Below are 25,410 nucleotides of genomic sequence, written 5' to 3' on the forward strand. Positions count from 1 at the left end.
ATATTTGAATAAAATCTAAAAATTAAATTATTTTTTCTGAAGGACTAATGATATACAGTTAAACTATTATCTATTTAGTTGTTTGTGACCGTAACTGACCTACCTTACACGTAACAAGCGGTTACGCTCGGGCCGGATAAAATTTCTTACTTGTCGGCAAAGGCCGGGTCACTTAACCCAGCCGCGGACGATGACCCTCGAGGTCTCGGGAGCCTCTCGTCACTCCCGCCCTCCGATCGGTGTTTAACTGACATCACAGACAGCGAAAGTGTAAACGGTCAGTTATATAAATGTGTTAATCAATCGATTTTAATTTAAATCCACTTTGTTAATTAAAAGGTATATGAAAATCTTTTAAAATGTCTTATACATGTTCAAAACTGATAATTCTTATACAGGCGTACTTATTATACTCAATTCTAAATAGATAAGGCATATACTGCTATGTTTGTAAACAAAAAAAATCAAATTTGGAAAATCTAAAATTAAATATTTCATTTTTAAATCCGCAACTCAATTTATGAGCAGAGTGAAATTTAAAACGATTTTCTAAAATACGTACTGATGAAATTTACTTTATTTTCTATATTTTTATTAAAAATTTGCAGCTTGTACATATTCACACTTTTATTATAGTAGTAGAGAACGAACAAAAATTTTTTCACTTGAAGAATTAAACAAAAAACTTATTCTTTTAAAGTGTAGCAACGAATTGCGACAGAGATAATCCCGTCTTCTCACTTTTCACGACCTACGACACGCTCTTTCGCCAACACCGGCACTTTATCCGGTTTTTATCTCTACACTTATCCGGATGTCGACAAGTACGATAAACTGTGGCTTCGTCAACTGGAACACTTGCATTTGATGTTTTATTTTCCAGAGCATAACAGTTACTAGGGAAACTTGTAAAGAAAGTAAATTCCAATATAATTTTATCAGAATGAAAGATTATTTAAAATTTTTTATGTGTTCTCTTATAAAATATTTTATCTTGCACCTGAAACTTATACCCGACAAGGACATTATTGCTCTTCCAATAACCCAAAACGCAAAGATAGTGTCTGCACAAGAATCAACTCAGTCTATTTATGTAACACACTCTTTTATTTATCTCCCATGAATAAACAGTGACTTTTGACCTTTTAATGTTTCTGGTACTGCTATAGACGATCTGGTTCGTGATATTTGGCAGTCATATAACCGTTGAACTTACTGTTTGATTTTAGATGGCATTTATAGTTTCACAGCCGCTGAAGATGCTTTTCTCATACCTTTATATTGTACTAAGTTCAAGCTCCATTGCGAACCTCGGTTTTGATCGTTGGTTTATTTGGTTTACCATATTGAGAGGTCATTGAACACTCCCTTACACAAACTTCGATTTTAGCTATGACTTGACTATTTTTCTTAAATTGCTTCCGGTCTGAGTTCATTAATGTTTCTTCTAAGATCAGGGGACGGTTGCAACCCTCACAACTTCAAATTCAAAAATGTAATTATTTGGAAACAAATGATCTACGCATTTTGTTTTTGAAAAATAACATAAGCGAATAAGTAAATAAATATATATTCTCAATATCACGTTCATAATCTGTGTAATAAATATAAGTAAATAGTTTAAAAAGAGCACACTCGGAAGAGCAGCCATCCTTTAATTCCTGCTTAATGTCAATTAAACACTTTTTTACTCGGATAATATATTTTGACGCGACGTACGGATAGTTAATTGACTTTCCGTGCAGCGAGGTTTTAATTAATCACAATGTGATTAATTAATTACTTAAAATGTTGTATCTCTTAAATTGCAATTAATGCAATTGCGAAAAATTCTTATTATTTTCTTATTTATAGTAATTGTAAAAATATTTTAATCTACATTGTAATTGAATAAAATGTTTACTGAAAGTCAATTGACTATCCTTATGTCACGCTGTCATATATTTATGATAATTTACTTTTATTTTAGACAACATGCGAATATTTCATAAGTTAACTATATATTGTTACAGTTTACTTTATTTTATTAAAAATAACTTATTTATCAAAGACTTCTTAAGTTAATATTAACGTTATGAATATATTCACGCTTGGTTGTTAATTATAAGTCCGTTAATTATACGGCGTAACAGTGGCCTGAAGTGGTCTTATTATCCGACCTGGTTTAAAGAGAAGCGCGAATAAATTAGTTTCAAAACAATGTTTGGACCCCAGGGATGAAATGCCGACAAATGATGAACTTTTAAACGAACGCATTCTGTTTAGACATTGAGATGAGTTTAGACGGTAGACGTAAGGACAGCCATCTGTATTATCAGATGAATTTATATAAATTTGATATCATTAAAATATCTATGTATATGTTTTTATATTAAAAATTATGTTACATCGAATTTATAGATTTTCATTAAACCTTATGGAACATTACCGAGCAACCCTGACATATTTAAGATATATACGAAATAGTACATAATCATAGCACCACTAACACCCAGCGTATACAAATGACACCAAGTTATTACTGAGTAATAAACTTCCTTGATAATGATTTAATTAATATTTTATAACGGTTAACGAATATTTAGTTTAGACAATATACGAAAATTTATTAAATTTGTTAACTACGTATGTATAAATAAAAATAAACAATGTTTACGTATGAAATTATGGTACCCAAATCAAAAATAAACTGACGGAGATACTACCTGCCAAAAACATAGACAGCGTGTAAATAACTTTTTAATGAACAAAAATAGAATTGAGCAGTTGTAGCTCAGCGATGAAGGACTGAGGTTTGCGATCGTAGGTCGCGGATTCGATTCCCGGAAATAAAATAATTCGCACTTTTTTTATTAATTACCTAGGATTGCCACTGCCTAATAACAAGTTTTCAAAGGATGGGCAGAAGGGTCCGATTATGGTATATCCTTCCGTATATTTTTCAAGTCGAGGCCTATACCTTACAGAGGGTTTCAAGGAGACAACGTATGAACAAAGTCATTAAAATTGAGTTAATACAAAATCACATACAACTGTGTACTTAACATGCTTAAATAAATGTTTTCTTTACAATTGTTAAAGAATTTAACATAAATGTCAGGTCATTAGCAATTTTTCAAGTATTACAAGAGAACCATTGTTGTCAATATTCTAAACATATTCTTCTTGTACGTTTTAATATCTATTACATTGTATCATAAAACATTACATTAAAATAAAAGTCATTATGAATGAGACGTTCATGATTAGAATTGCTCGTTATTGTGGAATTTTTCTACAATAGAATTTTTAAAAAGAACATGGAGGTTTTAGGGCCGTATTTGTTATTGAAAAAAAAAAAATAAACACAGAGAAAAAAAAACTAGGTTAAGCTCTGCGACGCTGTGATAAAAGACGTCATTCTCAACCGTGCCATCGATCTATTTGTTATTCTTTTGAACTTTAGATATTTTCACTTTGCATATGCTCCGTACGAAACCAATTCTAAATGTCAAGCGTAACCGGGTTACAACCGTTGCATCGTAATTGTAACTTTATTGCACAGGAAATAAGTTTTTTATTAGGCAATCGCCGTTTGAATTTTTAACAGGCTAAAGCCGGCCAATATCTTGCCAAATGATCTTTGTTCGTTCTATATTTAATATTACTATCTGATTTATAATAAATATTTATTATCTTAATCTGCAATATCCAGCTTTTTAGTACTTGAATATTTAGCCAAGAAACTTCAGCCTTCTTGAACATAAGTATTATCCATTTGAATAATCAATAATACAATATTTATTTTATTTTTACCTATATGCAGCTTCGAGTCTTACTCCTAACATGGTGATAATGACCTGAAATCAAGTGATCAATAAAACACCTTGAAAATAACATATTCTGTTTTTAAATTAAACATACTGATATATTTTGAAAGAAATAACGTTTTAATTATATATTTGGTCCTGTCTTATTTTAAATCCGTTGTCTATGATATGTCTAAGATAACTAAAATTTGTGTGTATGTATTCGCATATATTTATCCATCTTATCGTTTCAACCTCCCATAGATATCTTTAAGGCTACCATATATCATAATCGCCATGTTTGGTAGACGGGTTGGCGATCGCAGCATGGTATTCTGGTACCGAGAAGACGCTGTTATCCATCCTCTGGAAACTTTTTTATGAACAGTGGCAATCCTACATAATTGTATAAGGTTGTATCCCAAGGATTGAAGCCGTGACCTTCGATCACAAGTCCCATAGATGATAGACAAATTTATTATCATAACTTAGGGTTTGATGGTTTCTTTAAGATTCAATGGTGAACATTTACCCGATCGCGATAGATCAATGATAAGTTTTAATAATTGTTTGAAGTAAATGGCCATGAAATGTAAACATAGATATACCCTTAAACATTACCCTATTACATTAGATTGTAAAGCCGAGGTTATCCGTGTGAAACGACTCCCATTGTATTGTTACTGTACAAAAACACTAATATATTTCTAATTGTTTACAGGTCTTGCAAGACATCAAGGTAAATATTGTTATGCGCTAACCCTGTCTAACAAAGCATATTTATTTTCCGTTTCGTTTGCACATTTCTAGCACTACAACGAAAGGGAGGTCACGGATGAGATCGTCTGATATTAATGAGTTAAAAAGTTTAATTAATCGCTCTCTGGTTACTTCCCTTATAACGCACTAAAAGCACGTACAATAATCTTTTTTTTTAATTTCGCTTGTTACTATAACTTAGCTTTATTTAGAATACGTAGATATAGCAATTCAATTCAATAGCATTTTTAGATTGTATCTTCAAGCGAAGCTAAATAGCTAACATCTGTTTACGTACTATTTTTAAAACATAATTTATATTAATTTAAAAAGTTTTTTTTTTCACAAATTAAATAATAATTGATATATCAGGCAATAAAACCTTTTTCAACACATACCTATGTTAAATGCTATTTCTTTCTCACGCTATAACGGCTATGTGTTAAAATGACAATGACTAGAGTCTTCACATTATAACTTTGTAATTTTTTTTCGACTATGTATACTTTATGATATGTATACAAAGGTATACATTGCATAAAGCGACAAAAAATCAGATTTTAATTTTATTCCTGAATAATAAAGAAACATGAATAATAGTAAAACAATTTGTTGAGCTTATTCTGAATGCTAATAATAATATTTTAATTGAATTGAAATAGATTGAAAGATTAAAAATCGATATATTATAAGGCAACAATGTGATTTTCATTACAACGTTTTTTGTTTGTATTATAAAGTAATGTATTGATTAAACAGTTACTTCGGTCGCGATCAGATACAATTGAATTTAAATAAATTAATAATTCATTGTATTTATTATTCATTAACATGCTACAAACGTTTCATATTTTAACAAGTATATTGTGTTGAAGCAGGGCTCCGGAGTTTAATTTTTGGACGAACTCTCCTTTATTTTATAACTGCTACGGTCTATTCTATCCTATTGCACTTTAACTTTATAGCAATTTCACTGTTTGTCAAATTCCTTTACAACTTTTGCAACATATTTCGATATATGCATGTTAAATATAAAATTTGTTTGAAGCGCCATTTTGAACTTAGTATAGATGCCAGCTATATATATACATAGAAATAAATCACTATTATTTATTACAATTAACTTTTTAAAATAGTCGTATGAAGGAACATTGAAAAAGTGTCATTAAACGAAAAGCATAAACCATAAAATATAACATATGTATACTAAAAGGTTACGAAAAGTTTCAATTGAAGGTAGCATGGAATTGGGTCAAAATTAACTAACAAGATTTGAACGCTGGATAAGTGACTAACTAACGAACTAACCGGCGAAGTCGCACAAGTGTTTGAAAAAATTAAATAACCAATTCGCTCTTTTTTTCTCTAATTTAATTCAATTCATATACTCACAGTAAGATAGTATAGTAACTTGGACTCGTATTAATAACCCAGTACAACATTGTTTTGGTATAACATATACATACATGGGCTACTTAATTAAAAAAGTGCCTTACAGTAAATAAGACGAGCCAAGCACAGCTTCAATCTTGTATCGAATCTGTTACTGAGGCAGTCAAAGAGCTAAAGAAAAAGCTTGAGAGACTGAGAGAAAAAATCAAAAACAATTCCGTAATATAACTTTTACTTTAATAAATTGATCAAATTAAAATCCATATTCATATTTTCAAATTCAAAATATCCCAATTCAAGTGGCATTAACATGCACTTTTGAGTCGTCAATTCTTTGAACATCATAAGTGCGGGGTGATAAGATTTTGTGATCTATGATGGAAAATGAATGAATAATATGAAGATTGATAGAAGAGGACGAAAATAGATATGAATAACATGGTAAAAAGACAAAGTACTATCCCCAAAAATTAAATAGGGTTACGAGAGATCCTTAATAACAGGGGCCATATAAAAAATATGGTACGGGCATATGGTCATAGAAGCGCTGTTGAACCCACTTTGACCCCTTAGTGATACTGTGCCACTATTATGTAAGATCATACCGAAATCCTCTTGACATTTTCTTTCATCGTCATCATTTCAATCATAGGATACCCATTGCTGAACATAGGCCTCCATAGACTTCCAATAGGATCGGTTGGAAGCGGTCCGGATTCACCGTCTTACGACACTAACAAGACCGTCTGTCACCCTTGTCGGAGGATGTATCCACTCCAAGCGCGCTGTTGGGGACCGAACTTTAAGGTTCTGCTTTAAGTTCGGTCGCCCAACTGCGCGCCTACGTTTTCAATAAAAGACATATATGATTGTAAGTCGCGTTTCACTCTGTATATGGCACGAGTGAAAAAAATTACACTCATATTTTCGAAAATGTTTTCCATAACTATCGCGTTTTAAATTAATTATTAAAAGTTTTAGCTTAGATAAAATGGTTGTCATGATTCGAAAAGTAAAAGTGATTACAAATTGAAAATTCTACAATTTTTTATTTGTAGTACTGTATTTGTATTTGAGTCGTAATTTCTCTTCTCTTCGTTTTTATATTTGCACGAACGTCTTTGACCTTATAGCGGCCTTTTTTAATATTTCTATCAACTCGTGTATTTTACGATGTATAAGACACATCACATCCGCGAAGGTTCGATACGAGGGAGCAGTGCCGTGGGGGGGAAATGGGGGACTATGGAGGCAAAAGGGTGGGAGGGCGGTCGATGGGTCGTCGACCCCGACTGTATTTCGATGCCGCCCCGTACCGCCTTTCGGTTTATTTATTAAAATTTCGCCGGCACTCGCCAACATAAACAGTCATAATGACGAACTTATTAAAGCAATGACGGAATTTAATTAATTTCAGTGCGAGTTCCGTGATATAGGCGTCGATAAATGCGGTGCGTAGACACGGATAGTGTTGAGCTTTTAGGGTACAGATAATAAAACAATGTGCATTTTGATGGACGTCACAGACGTATCTAATGTATCGATGTTATCAAGCACTCTCTGGGGATTTCCATTATAGTGATATATTTAATTTTCCTACTAACATCATGTACAGGGTGATTGGTAATAAGTATAAAAACTTTAAACGAATGAATGTTTAACCCTTTTGTTAGCAAAAAGCTTTTATTCTTATTTTCGATCATCCTTTGACCATTCTAAAGTATTTTACATAATTAGTTTTCTTTCTTTTGATTTCAATCACTCCTGGCAGTACAAGCAGGAATAGATAATAAAATAATAATTAATTTAAATACATAGTAATCCGAATTGTGAAAATTATTTTTCTTACTTTATTGTCATTACGTCAATTCTTACTCCAAAAACAATAGTTTTTCGCTAGGGTGTTCCTTACTTCAATTGGCAGCTAGTTAGCAATACATTCAGCCTTTTAAATCTTTTACATTTATATCCAATCATCCTATATATAGATATATTAGATACATAAGAAATTTCTCAAATAATACAGTAAATTGTTGATATTTAAAATTTCATAGTAGTACTTCTTGCATCTGGATACATAAATTATGTTATACCACAATAGGATGACGTGAAAATAAAAATCAAAAAATCTTTTTAGAATTTTAAATATATGTAACACTATAAGCAATATTTAGCCAATCGAGAAGGAATACAATGGCGACCGTACGCCTAGATGCCATTTTGAAGATCAGAGTACCTTTATCCAGATTTGAATGTAGAAAAAGAAACTATAAATCTGTTATATTATGTAGTTTGGTACTTAACTTACTTTACTAATAAAATCACCATCATCATGTGAGCTGATAAACGCCCACTACAAGGCATATGCCTCCGTCATCCTCCGTCAGATAGCCAAGATGACTGATCCTGCGCTGCCTGTATCCAGTGACCATCCACGTCCCTGGCTACGTCGCCCTTTAGTCGAAGATGCCTTCCGGTTCGTGGTCGCCACTCGATAATCTTTCAGTTCCAACTGTTGACATATATCTCAGATCCCCATTCCTACCTTCAAATCGTAATGGAATATACTCGTATATGTATTTATTTTTATGTCGTAGAAATGTCGGGAACACTAATGCAAATCTTGACTACATCTCACATTACAGAAACAAAAGAAATATGAACTAGAAGTTCATTTTTTGTTTGGTAATGTTGATGTCTACTGCAAGACATAGGTCTCCACTATTTATTTTCAATAAGACCGGTTAGCAGCGACCTCTAGCATTATGTAACACGTTAGAAATTTACTAAAAAAGCATTTAACGAAATGTTCTTCTGTTACCATTGGTATTAGGGTTATAACTTTGCTTATGCAAGTCTTGTGAAAGTTACTAGAACTATTTTAAAATTTGACAGCGTAACGAAAACTCGACATTTAAACTTTCCAAAGCTCATTTTTATTTCTTATTCTCGTTGAAAGTTATTCGTAATAATTAATAAAGCATCTCGGCTCACTAACCAAAACAAAATCTGATAAAAACCGTGTAAAACGGGCTTCGGTTGTACAAGAACGGCTCATAACTGTACATATTACTCACTATTCCATAATTCAACTACGTAAAGTCCAATATTGTTGTGTTTTTGACACCATTTCTTTCTCTATCATACGCATAGAGCTATCGCATGCGCTCTAAAGGGTTGTCAAGGCATATTTTTAAGGTTAATTGAAAACATACACATCGCGTCAGTTAAATAAATTATAATTATTTTGACTTTAAGATTAAAATTTAACTCGAATACTTTATTTCTCGATTTTTATATAAGTTTCAAAATAATTTTACCAGATAATAAGCTTATATTATATTCGAACTTTAAATTACTTCCATCCCTAAATACTAACATACCACTTTTTTTAAATATTTTATTGGTCACATCAGAACAGAGTAAACGATATATAAAAATCGTAATATTAAACTACTTTATATTATCTTATAAAATGATATGCAAATGACCTCCTCTCACAATATTTTCGGTTATTCTTGCAACCCTGGCACAACAATCGACTTCTATTTACAAAACATTTAACGCGGCGTTGCCATACTCTGCGCTGGCGCAGATGACGTCACGCACTATCCCTCTTTATCTACACGTCCCTTTCTAAACAAGGCGGTCACCAGTTACCCAACCATATTAAATTCATATGAAAATGTTATAAGCAAATTTTTTTAAAAAATGTATAATTTTCTTCAATGCTTACCCTTGCTGCGAGAACATATACCCATTATGCAATATTTAACACAAATTTCCTTCATTTACATACTTTGAATATCTTGATAAATTTAACTCGACTATAAACATGTATACCGCTCAATTGTCTATAACATATTTGAAACCAACTAAAAATAGTATTACATGTTCTTGATAAAATATAACAAAACTTAAAACTTGATATTATTAAACGGTTTTATTAAAGATCAGAGAGCTGCGGTGTGGGTAGGCCCTCCAGGTAGACTAAAGACATATTTAAGTTCGGGGGAAGTGGCTAGATTCGGGCAAGACTGGTGTCATCGTGGCTATCTTTGAGGCAACCCCATACCTAGCACCGAGCGTCTATCGGCAGACACGGTGATGAAGATGATGAAATATAAGTGAAAGAATATATTAATTATTGATCATTAAAAATAACCTATACCAATAATTTTGTAAGTCTGTGATTTAAAACTCATCTATATTTTCACACGTTCACTAATTGCGTATATACGTGATATATTTACCTTATCAGTTTGCTGCAGAGATAAAATATTAATCTTTTGCGTAAACCAAATATTATATATAGATTGTGTTTATCTCAAAAGCGAAATGATTTTTAAACTACAATTTTAATAATCGTGTAAATGAGGACGACGATATGACCATGGGGATATGAAATTGGATCAATTATTGTCAATTTGTTTCAATTAGTGGATTGAAATTTTAATTTATTACTACCTCATACAGTTAAGTGCCATTCACATATTAATATTAACAATATAATTTTGTATTTAAGTGTGAATATTAATATTATAATCAAAGAGAAATATTTTTGTTTATTTTAATCACTAGCATGTATATATAAAAGCTTTCTAAATTGTTAAATGAAACCATTTACAATCATCCTGTAGTAAGTGATCAGTCTTAAATATATATTTTTGCTGGCAGTACAAAATCTGCAATAATTAACTTTAATATGTAGTAAAAGCAGATTTTAAAAAAGCTTTTTCGTACATTCATCATTACCTTATTATTTCTGAAATCTTTTTTTTTATACAAGATATACCGTACGTTAATTAATTGCAAATATGCCATATATTCACCCTTTTCAAACTTTTACACCTATTACTAATCAACCTGTGTAATATTACGGAATCGTCATTTCAAAATCGTACTAATTTACAGTGTCGAAAAATAATTTTTTTAATGACCATATCATCCTGTATCTAATTTGAGATCAAAGTAGTTTTAATTATAATTCTATAAATTAGAATAAAGGCAATAATAGAATCAAGTATACAAAAATTAAGATTACTAAATGTAGTAAAAAGTTTCCAGAGGTAGCGGCGTCTTCTGCGTATCGTAGTGACATTGCCATTGCCAAACCACCTGCTATGTGTGTCGATTATGGCATATCACCTTGTAATGGCAGTTAATGAGTTTAAAAGACAAATGTATTAACAAGTTATACCTAATATTTATCTATGTAGCAAACCTTATTCCAAATGACGCATATTGTTTGGATATCAATGGAGGATGTTTTAGAAATATCGAAGCGAATTATTAGTAGTTGTCAGTGTAACCAAATGTTATTTAATAAACATGGCTACTATTGTTAGCGGACGATAACATAACAATAGAATGTACTAGAAAATTAATTATTAAATAACGTAATGTAAATTATTATTAGCATTGACCGATTTACTTTGCAATAGTGAGCATCGACGAATCTTTATCGAAATATCTGAGACTCTAGTCTACATTATGTATGATCTGCGTCTCCATATTGGAAGTTTTTTCTTTTAATTTAAAATGCACCAATGCAGCAAGAAGAAACTTCGCTTTTTTCTTACATAGTCATCTTAGGTATGAACCGAGTAAAGAGACCCAAAGGCCATACATACTAAAAAGTTAATCTGATCTGTATCTTAAAACAAAAATCTATAAACTGTACGTATACCCTGGACCGGATTTACATAGGCAATTTTTTTATAAAAGGCCAATTATAAATCGGTTTTATACATCAATCATAACAATAAAAACTTCGAGGAGAAGATTTTTAATACGTTTTATTATTTTGTATCAAACATTCATTTCTGAATGATTCTGAATGGAGGTAGCGAAATGCTATAGGGCAGCAAATTCGTAAATCCGGCTCTGTCTACGACAGTAGCCAATAAGATCAATTCATCTATTCAAGAACAACAATAAAACAGCTTTTTAACAATATAAGAATGACCAAAAAAAACTAAAACTTTACTTTAAATTCAACCGAGACGAACCAAAACAACTATACGACCACTTTCTTAGCACCTCCAAGACGTATACAATATTATTTAAGACTTATAATGCTATGGAAATAAAAAAGATGATGATTTTTTTTTATTTCTATACCATTTTGGACCAAAGTCATTAACTGAAGCAAAGCAGAGCGGGCTGAAAAACGGATCTTGCCGCCATAGTTAGAACTAACTAAATTGCAAGCTAATCGATTATTTAAATTATGAACCGTTTCATTACACTGAACTGATGTTCGGTTGTGCTGTGAATAGTAAAAAGATCGTCATCATCATTATTTTAATTTTAGGGCGCCCACCGATGGTCATTTGCCTCCACCACAGATTTCGACTCGATTTAGGACTGGTTGGATGCCTCGATTCAGCGTTATACTCTGCCCTTGCCGAACCGAGGTCTTCACTCAGAACCTTATGGCCCGCCTTGTACTGCAACTTACCAATCCACTGGGCTATGTCAGATATGTAGAACTAATACATATAAAAAAAGTGTTTGTTCATTAATTCGTTAACCGTGGCTTAGAACATTTTATTTCACAATTCCCTTCCGATGCGACAATTATAACGATTGCATGGTCATACAACTCCGTACATCGTATCCCGCTATTGACGATCGTGACAATTTTTAGAAACTTTGCATTGTCATAATAGATACTAAAATGACAAAACCAATTATATTATTGTTGTTTTGTGAATTTTTTTACAATATTAGTTATACTTGTCGGAAGCGAGACGTCGTTAGTCATAAAATAATATTTAACGGCCTAAATACTTTCGTATACTCAGTCGAATATTTAAGTTGTAAAAGCAACGTGAACATCAATACTTCGCCGGGAAATCGATACGTCCCGACGCGAAACTTGCGAAACTTAAACGTTGCCCAGCGCACCCCAGATGCAGCTAGAGAATTGGGCTGCTCCCAGAACAAATGCTACACTTGGTTTATTTTTAGGTTCCACTTTTACTCTTTTACGTCATTAATATTATATGTAGAAACTTGCCTGGGACTAATATCATACGTTATAATCAAATCCTTAATAATACTTAATATATCATTTATTTTTAAGACGCATTAAAATTATTTGAATATTATATATTTTCAAATACAATTACTATTTTACAGAGAACCACTAAAATATTCGTTACTACTACACTTTCATAAAAAAAGTATTTAGGTCGTTATTTTTTTGTATATTTTTTTATTTAGATTCACTTTGTTTTTCGATTCATTTTTTATTTAGATTTTTTTAATAAGGCTTAAATATACATTAGGTTAGTGTCCAATGTAATTGAAGTCCAAAATTAAAATTGTATTTTTCTTAAAAGTATTATTTTTATGATCTTAAATAATCCTATCACTTGTGAACGGATGGTTCCTCTATCATTACTTATTAATCAAGTCCATCCAACGGTTGTCCGAAAGAAATTGCCGTTTGCGATAAGACGGCCCTTTGAACTTCATCTTTTCCTTATTGCATCATATTTCTTATTATATCCTGTGTTAATGCATTGTGAGATAAATAAAATACTATTCTCTCAAATAAATGACGAATAAACACCTACGTCAGTTTAAAAATGTGCTCTTTCAAATTACTAAAGTAATACTTCAATTTAAAAACATCGATTAAAGAGCTTCGTCGCAGTACGGATGCAATCAATCCCGGGGCACAATAGATTCGAACTAGGAAGGTTAAGAGTTGCAATCAAACGACAATAATAGCAACCTTGCTTGTTATTTAAAACATCTCATGCGGTAATAAGTTATATAAATGAAAAGAACTTTACAAACATTGTGAACGTCAAATATGAAGCCGAAATTTGAGAAATGATTTTAAACTATTTATTTCAAACATTTTGATATTTTTATTGACTTCTACCTTATCGCTGTTTCTTGTCACATTGCATGTTTATTTATTTATTATAATTAAAACATGTCATTTCTGCTCTCGATTGTCATATTACCTAACTAGCCCTTGTAAATATTTTTCCAATATTATTTAGTTTTATAACAATAAACTAAATATTTTGTACATTAACGTAAAAAAAGATTTTCAGGATCAAGATGATATTATAATAATATTATAACAAATTAAATTTCTTTATTAAAGACACCTGACCTCTTTTATCTCTACATATGAAAGGCCAGTGATGTAAAACATAATGGAAATTGTTGATTTTTGGAATAGAGCAACCCCGAATCACCTTCACGAATAAACTTGAGTTTATTCAATGCGTTCTTACTTCTTTTATCTTTATATTGTTGTGTCTTAGACTGGTTACGATTCGTATATACTTTTAGATAACGAAAGAGTAAAAGAGCTATGCTTACCATATTTCTATAAGATCAAATTTAAATAGAAGACATTTTAGATAGAAGGTAGCATTTGTAGATTTCGCAGGTTCGAGGTGGTGGTGTGTAAAAGGTACCTAGCCTAAGATCCCGTAAAAGATAACGGAGGTCAAAGGCTCCCGGAGAAGCCTCCGCTCGGGTCGCTACATAACATTACATTCGATTGAACAATCTCAATTTCTGTCAATCGCCGACTAATTGTTCGACCTCGGCTTTTGGTAAAAAAATGTTCCAAGTAGAAACCGCATATGAAAGAAAAAGGTGTATTTCGGCCTTTTAACGGATAGACAAATTTATTAAATACACATGTTATCTAATTACAACGATGATTAATGGCTTTTAAAAAAAATTGCTATTTTTGTAACTTTTAGTGATATAAAAAAGCTAATTTATGAAACTAATATGTATATAACATTGGGGTTTATTTTTATGTAGTTTTTTATGTATGGGTAGGACTGAAGTATTAGATGATTATATTTCGTAATTATTCCGAGGTACGTCAAACTTATTAATTATTTGGGTAATATTCACTGAACGCGGACCACTGGCCATCGGTCTATTTTACAGCGAAACCATATGATAGACCAGCGCCGTTCTGAATGATGGACAACAATATAATAAGCACCAATGTCAAACGAAGTATCATCACCACATTATAGCCACCACTTAATGAAGTAAATAGAGCATTGTGTAAGCGTGTGGCGCAGTAAGCGCGGGACGTGTCGACGTTATTTATGAGTCATAGACAACGCCTGTTTTTGCCATAAACAATTCATTGCTCGTAAATATCGAATGACAAAAAAAATTGCTTTCCGCTCTAATACACTCGAAAAATTTAACGTGAAGGACTTTTAGGTAAGACTTGAGGAAACAACGATCTTACCGAATAGTAAATGAAGTTAAAAATTAGTTAAACACCTCATCATACGATACACACTGTTCGTTGGAAAAATTTTAAATATGATTTTAAGTATAAATGTTTATATACGATTTGTTTGTATATATTTGTATTTTGTACACGTTTATTACCCATTATTTGTACTTCTACCTTTTCCTTACTATGGTTGTCTATAAGAGATTGGCTAGTGTGATAAGACCGTCCTTTGTACTTTTTTGTATATTATTGTAAAACTAAATGTATCCTAACGTGTACAATAAAGAATATTAAATAAAAAAATTAAAATTGATACATTTACTAGTAGTAACATCGTTTGACCTATTAATGTAGTTATTTCAGTGTGCACAAAGCAATACAAATACGTTCTTCGGCCAGATAGTAGCAGCCGGCTAAAATAAGGTTCTGCCCTTTCAGGCGCTTAAGTCAGAAAACTCAACAAGTAATATCGAAGAGTAACAGCCTAAGCCGAGGTCCAGTCGAGGAGGTCCTTGGGCCTAGTCACTACATGGAGCGCTCGTCTAAGCGATCCTCGGGTAAAATTATTTGTCTAAGAGATCTCCCGAGGTTCGCTATTTTAAATAACACTTGGTCACCAATAAGCCCGATCAAAAAGTATGACTATTGTCATCACAATGATATTTTGTGATTATTTTTGGCGGCAAACGCGATCTCTAAAAGAGGCGCAATAACATTATCTGATCTGAATTGGCGTCATGTTCCATACAAACAAGAATAATATTATCATAAAAATTTATTACCTATCCCTCAGTTACACTTTTCCATCATAACGCTATTGATGAGTTGGTGATCAAACTACAAATAGAAAATAAAATATAGAATTTGTAAGAAATTACATATAAAATCTTGCGTGTGTTTCTCACACAATTCTATATTATGCGACATATTTGTAGTTAGTGCAGTGTATTTTTAAATACGATGACATTCGCTAAGCTTCCAAATGTCACTGGGTCAACGCTTTACAAGAATTTCGCAAACAATTGTATGCTATATTATTCGTTATTATATCTTTAATTAACGTAAAATCATAAAACAAAATAACATTCAATTATTGCACCAAAATAAATGAAGCTTATAGCTATTTTTTATAATACGTATAAATTGTTATTATAGATCATAGATTTCGTTTATTTTTACCTCACTACACTACAAGGTCGATTTGTTATAGTTTTCCTGTTACATTTCAAATATACGATAGACGTTGAAATAGTATGTATACTTCGGACTAAAATTAACCAAAAGGTTAAAATAACACTGTGTGGAAAATTGATAACGAATTTATAGCGTATTTATTTATTCAACTTTATTTATAACGAACATATAACAGCGGACGTTAACACCTTTGCTAAATGCTAAATAGCAGATTAACGTTACTTATTATTTGAGTTTAGGTTTATACGTACTTATTTTTTACCTACATCAATGTACAAATCTGGATTTTATAAAACCAAATTATAAATGAATCGCTTTTGCTTATGTTATAGCTAAATTCAGTAAATAACTTCTTTCAATTCGAAGAATAATAATATTTTCTAACTGCTATTTAGCAACGGAAATATGCTTTCTGTTGACGTTCTGCTAGACGCGCTTATTCAAGCATTACAATAATATTGTCTGCAGAACTCCATTCTAGATCCCGAAGATAATATGATATATTGTTAAATACACTACAGACCTTTTCCAATATAGCTCTGCTATAAAAATAATTCAACAATAGCGCTACATTCTTGAATTCTCATTTATACATAGCAATAAACGTCTTGGAGTTATATTAGTACGTCTCCCTGTATACGTGTGGTATACAGGATGATTGGTTATTAGTGTAAAAGCTTTAAAGGAGTAAATGCATATCTCATTTGTCAGATGAAAGCTTTTTCATTCAATTACATTGTATAAAGTGATCACTCTGAAATATGTTACATTATTTTTTTTCTATTGTAGTCGGAAAGGCCATTTTTAACAAAATATTTAACAAATAGATTATTGTTAATAGATTATTCAAATAGATTATTGTTAAATATTTAACAAAATATTTAACAATAATCTATTTGAATATTTAGTAATACAAAATTTAAAACAGTTTTTCCTATATCGTTGGGTTATTTATTATTTCTGTAACCGTATATTCTTGATTGAGCGTACGTTAATATTATCTAATTATGTTTTATTTACGTCTCATCGAAGAGACAATAGTATTAAATATATCACAATGTTTTAGGCAACTGGCCGTAAAGAAAACTTTTAGTGGTCATGATATAACTTTGAATTTGGAAGGTTATGGCTGGTAGTGTTAAACAAAAGAACATCATCAAAAGACTGATGACGTTAGAATTTTTAAAAAACAGTTTGTTACGTTAAATATTCCGGTATTTCTCTCCGTTTTGCGTCTCGTTTTTATTGTCAAGTGTACAGGCTCTGACTGCCACGCACTAGGCGTAGCACATGCGACTTAAATATGAAAAATTTTATATTTCGACGAACCGTTGCAAGGCTGAAGTTGAAGCGGAGAAGGTTCTAGAACATAAAGGTTTCGAACGAAAGATTTTTGAACAATGTTGTTTACTTTAGTTGCACTTTTTAATGATCTTAAATCAAAACTTCTGAAACAAAGGTTACTACCACCAGATTGTTTATACGAATTATTAGCTTGACATTTGTGGTGGAGGGTCAAGCTAGAAATTATTACGAAAAGTGACATCAAACACTTTATTCAAAGGCTATGCAGGACATTAAAACAATAAAAGAAATGATTCTAATACATATATGAGAGAGATTTCATCTATTTACTGACTCGTCACGATGTCTTTGTATCTATACGGCATCGAAGCTTGAACTTTAGCATTAATATTACTTTTATTGAGTAAAGATTGCCTAAGAACTGCAGAGGCTGAGAAAGCTTTCGTTAAAAACAAATCATATTTCCAAACTATAGTTTTTATGTTTTACGCAACGCGAAGCATATACAACATATCAACATTTGAGTGTTGTTTTACACATATTTAGGCAACTGTCATATTTACAAAAGGAAGGGAAGGGCATACTTGTCAGCAAAAAAACAATACAAAACCGAGATCTTTATTATAAAACCTTCTAATATTTCATATTGTTGTACAAGTCCGAAAAACAAACGATTATATTTATTCTCATACAATAATTCGCAAAGTATCAAATTACGAAAGCTCTGAAACCGCATTCCGGGAGCTCGTGGCTTGTACCAAAAAGCACTCCCGCCTAGCGCAGGAATAAATATACGGGCCAACGTGGCTCAACACGTGTTTCACTCCATACTCCTGTGTAAGTATTCCATCAACGCACACATCTAGTAGACGTCTATGCTACGATACACACACAGGTATGGCATACACGTGTGCGTGATGTCGTTTAGTGTGCGGCGAACAATTGAAAATTTAATTTAAACGAACAAACGCCCGCTATTGTTCTTTATAATTTGTACAAATATTCTATTATTTGCACAAGTTGATTCTTTTGAATAAATTAATTTCCCACAAGGTCGACAGGCTAATTAAAAAAAAAAAGATATTATTTCAATTTGTTCACGGTGCAGATTGTTTAGAAAAGAAAAAAATACATTGAACGTGTTTTATAAAAAGTGCTTAATAGAAATTCTCGTAAGATTCTATCTAAACTTTAAATTAAGATCGTTATCTATTTTGAACAATTACTGAACTATCTAAATACAAAGTTTTAATTACAGTGTTATTATCTGTTAATGATTTTATTTATAACCTGTAAAAGCGGGATTAAATATAAATTGTCTCTATCTTTGTGCGTAGACGTACAACAAGTTACCGATCCGTGGTCCTAACTCCAGAATTTTAGGTCTTTACGGACCTTATTAAGGTCGTCGGAAGACGCTAAATACAGGCAGCTTCTAACCAGTTCTAATGCTATTACTATAGAGAAGATTTATATCCAACAGTGGACGTCTTCGATTAAAAGGATTACGTTAATTTTTTAAAATTATTCACAGCGCAACCGAATAGCTTTTCGGTGTAATACAACGCCTAATAATTTAAATGAAATCGTTTAGTTCGCACTATCTATGGAGGCCATAGATAAAGTCCGTTCCTCAACCTGCTGTGCTTTACTCAATTTAGCGGCTTCATTGACAAATGAAACGCGTACTTACTAAAGGAGAATAATTTCACGTAACAATAGCTTTAATTAAAGCAATTTATATTGTTTTATGTCTCTAATAACTCGTAGTTTTAAAACCAATATCGTATTTATTGATGTTAGCCGATAGACTCCTATTGCTAAGCAATAGGCATTTCCTCAAAGGTCGCCACAATTACCGGTCTTACGTGGCTCGTATCCGGTGAATTTCTTCCGTTCTTCTTCATCCTTCATTCCGATTTCTTCATCCGTTCTTCACTATCTCATCCGTTCAACTATTGGAAGGCCTACTCACGCCGTGTCTACAGGCTTGTGGTAGCCGATCAAGAAGTTACTGACCCCAGCGGCCGCCGGTTGCACGAGAAATGTGCCCCACTCAATGCTACTTTAGACGAACAGCTGGAAATCTTCTCATTTCTGATGCGATCTCACAGCAAAGCTCCCAGCATAGCTCTCTGTGTGACTTTATACCTTCATATAAGGCTGTGAAAGACCATGTCTTATATCAAATCATCACCGGCAACATATCCTTGTCCCTTTAAAGACCTTCATCTTCAGACAGTGCAGTATTTATTTTTTTAACCAATATTTAATACAAGGCCCAAATGATCCGAAAAACTATGAAAATTTTCTATTGCGCATAGTATAAAGATGTAAGTTCTCTTCGTTCCTTAGATCCATCGAGCATGTGATATGTATATCGCGTTGTAAATAGAGATACCTAGTACGGTGCTAGGAATGATGACCCGAGTAGCACATTTACGGGGGCCTACTGGCAATTCATTGACCTACAATTTCACCGACGGTTTTAAATGATATTACTAACGCTACTTTGTAAAGCCGTTTCAGATATCTGTTTTCAGATATCAAGCTGATATTCGCTTATGACCGACCAAAATGTTTCAGAAAGTTATAAATAAATTACTCTGTTATACCTCTTGCCTCCTACCTCCATCGCATACAAATTCATCACGGATTTATTCCTAGTTACTTCGTTAATTAGGTCGTACCTATTGAACTTAATTATGTGAACTTAAGTATATTTGTTTCTGGGATACAAAAGTTCTATTTTTCCTGCACATTTCAACGTATATCTTTGTAGATAGACATTTAAGTTTTGGTAGTTACCGTATAATACTTAGAGACATAACTGTAATATCTCTTTATACAAATATATGGTTTATTTTTGCGCGCAGATACTAGTCATCTGCGTATATGTGCGGATAAAGAAGGATAAAGCTCAAATATCTGTTCTTTCATATCTCGTGTGCGTCAATCGCAACTTCTTCTGTCTCACCGCTCATATCATTATCCTAGGTTTCTAGCATCGTATATCTTTAGTTCACTATCAATCTGATTTTTATTCATTTATTGAATCTATATTCCACAGACATTAGTGTTCGTGCCTTTATATATATACATTTAATATTTCTGTAGTTTTTTTTGCCCACATTTGTACATATCACCATGTTCACTGAACTAAGTTACTCTAGTCTCTTATTCTTTAAAGAGTTTTAGAGACTAGAGTATCAAAATTGTTTAAAGATTCAAACAAAAATGTCTGCTCTATCTGGGCTTTTAAAACTATGTAGATTATTCTCAGAATCCATTAGTCAAAATGGTAAATAGCGATGATATTATTCCGTTAATTTTTTCAATGATTAATCGTCTTTGTTTTCTAGTTTTGTGTACGAATTAATAGACAGATACACGGCTATTTATTTAGACTGAATTTTGATTTTGACATTTCTATAATCACTTCTACAATTAAGTAGTATGCTGAGTATATACATAAAGAAGCAGTATGTTTAGTATTAATGGCACATTTTATCAAAAACATGTAAAAGAAAATTCCAATCTCTTCTCTTTCTTCATTGTGAAAAAAAAAAACAAATATTTATTTATCAAAAAGCTATTATATTATGTTGACGTTAATTAACGAGCTATTCGTATAAATAGCATAAAAATGTTTTTATAATTTTATTCCGCGTGCGTTGTAAAACGTCATAAAAAATCGTAAAATCGAGTTTAATTCCAGTCGTAAACGCGCGCTGCCAAACTAAATACGCGAAAATTGTAAATGTCGCATTTAAAATACGATCGTTGTGTGGAAATAACGATCGTGTGTAATTTTGTTGATTAAAATTTAAATAAATCGCCTTTATTGTCACGTACGAGCTCGTGGAAAATATCTCCCGTTTCTTATAATGATAACTTTGTAAATAAACATTATTTACAGAAATAAAGATTGTTCGAGGCACATTTTTCTTGAAGTAAATTAATTCAAAAGAGTAATAATAAATAATTAATCAACATTTTTTTAAATCAATGCCAAAAAGCTCACATGCTAACTAAATTTAACAATTTAAAAATAATGAACGTAAAATATAACTGCTAAATTGATGAAATGACCTATAAAGCGATGTTCAAACAATACAGCATGTTTCTTACAGTATTTTTTTTTACAATGTTGGTATACAAATGACACTATCCCTAACAATTTTTGTTTAAATAAAATCGCATCTACACACGTATTAACGCGATAAACAACAGAATAAACAATTTTAAAAGCTAAACAAAAGCGTACCGAAACGATAAATTTTCCCGCGAAATCAGCGTTTCCCTCCATTTTGAATCGGCCGCGCGGGAACGCGAATAACATTTTTATAAAGAGCCCCATTTATTGCTGTATTCACATTTTTTATTCCCAAAAATATTGCACGCGTAGACTTATTCATATGAAACCTATTATTGTTATATTCCTGCAGGATTTTTTACCAGGCATTCTTACAACTGAGGCCCGGACAAAGAAATCGATATTGTTTATGGTTAGTTTTGAATATCTATACTTAAACATTTATTTAAACTTTTATACAGGGTGGTTGGATTTAGAGATCTTATATCTATAAAGAGCTATTATGGTGTGAACGTATAGTTTAGCTGATTCATTTTAATAACTCATTTATAAATCTTACGAATGCGGGCAACAAGACGGTCATTGTGGCAGTATTTTGGATAGACCTATGCCTTGCAGTGGACATCTATCAGCTGTCATGATGAGTTACAAAAATAAATGTTTTATTAATTTTATCTTATATCATCTTTATCTGTATAATAACTTATAGAACCTTCATGACTCCGAAAAGTAATTTTTAAAAAGCATCCACTCTTTAACTTTTTATCTTTTTGTTTCGTTTTACGAAAGACTGTTTCTTTAGCGTTCAACCGCTCGTACATATTTCGTCGTAAGTTTAAACGTGGAAAATAAACTTGAAGTTAAATTTATCGTGTCCCATTTAACGGAGCGATGGCATGGTGGACGATTAATTATTTTAGACAGCTACCCATCGCATGGCGTACGATAACCTTATCAAATGAGGGCGTACCGCGTCGATGACTACCATCGCTTGAGTGCAATTCCAGTACAGGTTAAACTTTTAGTAGTACGTCCATTTAAGACAGTAGTGTTTTAAATCTTTTCTAAATTCTAGACACAGACAGACAAAAATTGGCAAGTTTCACGATGATGATTTTGTTTATTTTAGCACCTCTATTTATTATCAACGGATGCACTCTTTAACTATCTCATTTATAGTTTTAAAAATATATATAAACTTCAAAAGTGTCACATTGATTTGACAAACTTTATAAAAAAATTACGATATCGTAGGAAATTTTTTTTTCTTCAGCCAGTTACTCGACAATTAAGGTTAGAGGCACAGATTGAAAATCACTGTATAATATATTTTTTATCTGTTCTTAATTTGAACGGTATATCGCTAAGATGATCTGTTAAAAAATTTTGAATAATATCTTATTCACTGCTGGCCTTTTGTATATATAACTAAGATTTCTCTGAGTCATATAAATGTCATAAAAATTTACAAATCTGTAGCATTTAAAAAAGTCAATTTTTTAGCCGCAAATTCATTTCTTCAAACGAACGTTCCTTAATTTATTAGCACAGTTATTAAAAACACCAATTACTTTCATTTCCTTGTTAAATGGAGGTAACTTAATACAGTAATTGGACATCCTAATAGAATAATCCTTGCTCTATCTCACTACGATATTATTAAAACAATAAATTCCAATATCCGAGGCAAAGACGATAATATTTTAAAACTAAAGAAACTTAATCATGGAATGCTAACTACCCGTAAGTTAATAAAAATATCTTAGTTGTTTGAATATGTCAATTGTTTCGCGAAAAACCTAAGGAGAAAATCTTAGATAGATTACGTCTTTTTTTAATTTCAAAATAGTGCAGATGAACGACAATAACGACATAAACTGACATAGCCTAAACGGATTGGCAAATTGTAGTGACAGTGAGCATGCTACATAGCGGCAGGGCCTGACGGCCCAAGCCAGTCCTAAACCACATGGTAAACAGGAGACCTAGACAGAAAACCCTGGAGGTACCCTATGTCCAATGGTGAACGTTTAAATGATATTGATAATTTAAAAGTAGGTTAATAAACTCGTGATGTTAGCTTACTTTAATACAAAATCCATCTATATTCAGACCTTACAAAATCTTACTATATCAATATCAACTGAATGGCCATATACGAGTGAATCTATGTGACGCAATTCGGAAAAAAAGGTAAAAAATAGTGAATATGTTCTTTATTTCAAGAAATCGACTAGATGGCTTTTAGCCAAGTGTTAAGAAGTAGCGTGTTTCATTACCGTGTTCCAGTTTTTAGACAACGCAACATTTTAAGTAGGGCTTATATTAATAACTATTAGAATCAGTATTGGCATTGTGATAAATAACCCTGAAGAAGGTTTACCTAGAGAACCTAAAGAAGAAATTTTTGAGAGAATCGGTGAATGGATATAAAATTCCAAAAATTTGTAACTTCCATAATGCGCTATATTCAGTTCGCGTCAAAAATGCCTCTATACGTTTTAGGATATGATATAGGTAACTGAGATTGACTTTAATTTAGAAAGATTTCATTGGTTGCGGGTCATTCCCTAGTTTATGACTTGTCTTCTTATTTTAAAAAGTCTTTTCTAACAAAATTTGTTTCTCAGATGTGAGATTGACATACACACAAGAGCCATCCTTATTTTATATCCTTCATAATAATGTTCAACCAAGAAATAAAATAGGTAAACAGAAATCATGTCAAAAATTATTATTACTGTTAAAATCTGAGCTACAATTTAAAAGTCGTTCTAACACCTTCCGACAGACTTACAAATAACGCTGAACGTATTTTAGTTCTTACGTTTTAATAGCTTCACAATTTATTATATTTACAACAATAAATACTTGCCATGTAACCTGGCGTTAAAATATGAAACAACGTCTGCACTGTTTTAGATTTTAACAAAATTCTGTCAGACTATTTGATTTATGAGCGCACATGAAAAATCTTCGCACTTCTCCTTGAAACGTAAACGACAATTTATGAAAAGTTATTTTATAATGAGAAATTGGCTGCGAATCAGAGGGAACATTAATACATGCGTCCTTGTTACAAAGTATTGAAGGAGGTTGAGAAGAAGGTTATGTAAGATTCCTATCCATTAAATTTCCTTCGGTATACATCCAGTATTGTGGAGGACCTACGAAATCCTTAGGAACAAATGAATGTCTCTCATACTACAAGTTCCAAAGCTACGAGTTCTTAAAAATATTCTTTTAAAAAAATCCTATAACAAAGTAATAACAGATCTTTAAAATGAATTGCCCTACTATTGTATTAAGGATATTGTGAAAGTGACCAAAAAAACAAGCTTTTTTTTGAACCGGAACCACTGCTGCCACATGGCATTTGCAGATTCCGCAGTTTTGAAGTGGCACGGCGCAGGGGGGGCCTAGACTAAGACCTCTTTTAAAATTACAAAGCTCTATTTTACTGGATTAGGAGGCCGTTTTTAGATCGCTTCAGTGAACGATCTATAAAATGACTAAACTCAAAGGCTCCCACGAGAGGGTTTTTATTTAGGAGTGCTAAGCGGGTATTATGTGTATATGTGTAACAGTCCTAAAACAAACTTGTTGTGCGTGAGTTTATTGTGGACTCT

The 25,410-nt window shown here is 32.0% G+C and overlaps 1 protein-coding gene across 4 annotated transcripts in view; it reads left to right on the forward strand.

Moving 5' to 3' along the window:
- The window catches only part of Tet (Ten-Eleven Translocation (TET) family protein), a 141,001-nt gene that overhangs the window by 90,476 nt on the left and 25,115 nt on the right, over positions 1–25,410 (forward strand). For 2 of the 4 annotated variants that reach the window (XM_068774725.1, XM_068774726.1), the window contains exon 2: positions 4,510–4,527. The exons of the other annotated variants lie outside the window; for them this stretch is intronic. The gene's annotated coding sequence lies outside the window, so the exon portion shown is untranslated. The remainder of the gene's footprint in view (positions 1–4,509; positions 4,528–25,410) is intronic. 4 annotated transcript variants of the gene reach the window in all.

Source organism: Battus philenor, unplaced genomic scaffold, assembly GCF_028537555.1.
Source record: "Battus philenor isolate CCGP_79_NKW_IND1 unplaced genomic scaffold, ilBatPhil1.0.hap1 SCAF_7, whole genome shotgun sequence".
In the NCBI taxonomy this organism is placed as follows: domain Eukaryota; kingdom Metazoa; phylum Arthropoda; class Insecta; order Lepidoptera; family Papilionidae; genus Battus; species Battus philenor.